The sequence below is a fragment of the Gavialis gangeticus genome, unplaced genomic scaffold (assembly GCF_001723915.1).
Source record: "Gavialis gangeticus isolate Ggan-Ray unplaced genomic scaffold, GavGan_comp1, whole genome shotgun sequence".
Taxonomy (NCBI): Eukaryota; Metazoa; Chordata; order Crocodylia; family Gavialidae; genus Gavialis; species Gavialis gangeticus.
Genome location: NW_017729022.1, coordinates 22,095,014 through 22,097,077, shown reverse-complemented (window position 1 = coordinate 22,097,077; position 2,064 = coordinate 22,095,014). Strand labels below are relative to the sequence as shown.

The following is a 2,064-nucleotide window of genomic DNA, read 5'->3' as shown; positions in this document are numbered from 1 at the left end:
GGACCTGAACCTGTTCAGCCTTCAAAAGAGAAGGCTGAGGGGGGATCTTGTGGCCTGTTATAAACTGGTTAGGGGGGATCAGCAGGCGCTGGGGGAGTCCCTGTTCCCCCGAGCGCCGCAAGGAGTGACCAGGAACAATGGTCACAAGCTGGCGGAGGGAAGGTTTAAGTTGGACATCAGGAGGCGCTACTTCACGGTCAGGGCGGCTAGAGTCTGGAACCAGCTTCCAAGTGAGGTGGTGCAGGCTCCCACCCTGGGGGTTTTTAAGAGGAGGTTGGATGACCACCTTACTGGGGTCATTTGACCCCAGTACTCTTTCCTGCCATGGCAGGGGGTCAGACTAGATGATCTGCTCAGGTCCCTTCCGACCCTAGATACTATGAAACTATGGAACTTCCCTACCCTTACTGAAAACTTCTCTCTATATATATTCTGGAGCCAGATCAGTCATTTTCTTGGATGTTTCACACTGATGCCTCATTTTCATCCTGCAACCAAAACATATACCCAGATCTTTCTTCTCTTTCCAACCTTCCATAGTTTATTAACAGACATTCTTGTTAGTTCACAAGTGTATGGCATTGCACTATTACATGTCATTTTATTCGCATTTCTCCAGTACTCAGGGTAAGCCAATTGTTTCTGAAGATAATATGATGCACTTTTGCATCAACAATACCTCCTATTTTATTTTAAAAGAGAAGTTTCAGACCAAACTTTGATAAAATCCACTAATACTGCCAACTCCTTTTAGCCAATTCTTGTACATACCTTATGCATATCTCAAATTTGAATTTCTAGCAAATTCTTCACTAAATTTTAGCTTGCGCAGCTAACTTAAGAAATTGATGTGATCTATTACAATGGGGGGCAAACATGTTGTGGGCATACCACAAATTTAGCTCTGCATCTTCCCAGAGTACCACCCCAATTCCCTACTGCCTGAACTCGCACTCTACTCCCTGCTCAATCTGCTGCTCTGCTTTCTTCTCCCTGTCTCGCATGCCATGCTTAATCTATTTCTCTACTTTCTTCTCCCTATCCCACCTGCCACTCTGCTGGCTGTTCTCTCCCTGATCATCTGTGTATCAAAAATTCCACACAGAGGCTGAATGATAAAGGTTAGCCACTCCTGACCTATTATGTCAGTGAAAGACCTTAATATGAAGTCACTGAAGATTTTATTGTGGTGACACATTTTATTCCAGAATGTTTCAAGTTTCACTTTAACTTGGCAGATTTCTTTGAGCTTTTTTTAGTCAAACATTTATGATCTGCAAAGTTTTAATTAACAACTCACAGTACTAATAAATATCTGAAATGTTAAAGCACTTCTTGGAATGATAGATTCAGTTGTAAATGAACAACATTACTATGAGATTATACCATCATTTACAACAAATGCTGTCTTAGGCTTGATCTACCCAAAGAATTTGTAATGGTACAATATTAAGAAGCTTAGGCATATGATTTTACCAACAGAATTATGCCAGTGCAGTCCTTAATGTGGACAAACTTAGATTAATATAAATCTACCTTTTGGCAGTATAGCTCCTTCTCTTTCACATACTGTAATAACTGCACTGGTGAACATATTCACACAGATAAAGCTGCATCCACACTTGAAGGAGGGGATTGTACTTTTAAGCATGCCAGCGTTAGTTGAAGCAATACTGCACAGGTGTAGAAAAGCTGTAAGCACAGAAGTGCTAATAAAACCTTTACTTATGGATGCATATCCCAATCTATTCTGCTGTTACTATCTGAGCAGTTACATAAGCAACTGATGGGTCAGAAAAGCAAGAAGGGTTAGCCATAGTCATCCAATCCCAATAGTAAATTGTTTCTCAACCTGTGGGTTGCAGCCCAAAAGTGGGCCCCAAGAATATATGAAAGGGTTGTGAACAAACTTTAAAAATGGATCAACAAACTTCAAAAAAGTATTCTGCTTTAAAAGAGAAAACCATGGCTTTTCCCTTACAGGCTGTTAGAGCTCCAGCCTGCTTGGGGCTCCCCAGGCCCTACAAACCAGGGGGGCTGGGACCTGGGGGCAGCGGGTGAGGA

The 2,064-nt window shown here is 42.1% G+C and overlaps 1 protein-coding gene across 3 annotated transcripts in view; it reads right to left on the bottom strand.

Moving 5' to 3' along the window:
• Positions 1–2,064, bottom strand: part of XPOT (exportin for tRNA) — a 62,143-nt gene that overhangs the window by 54,247 nt on the left and 5,832 nt on the right. Inside the window, exon 1 of one of the 3 annotated variants that reach the window (XM_019514657.1) lies at positions 403–488. The exons of the other annotated variants lie outside the window; for them this stretch is intronic. The gene's annotated coding sequence lies outside the window, so the exon portion shown is untranslated. Of the gene's footprint in view, positions 1–402; positions 489–2,064 lie in introns of those variants that run through there. 3 annotated transcript variants of the gene reach the window in all.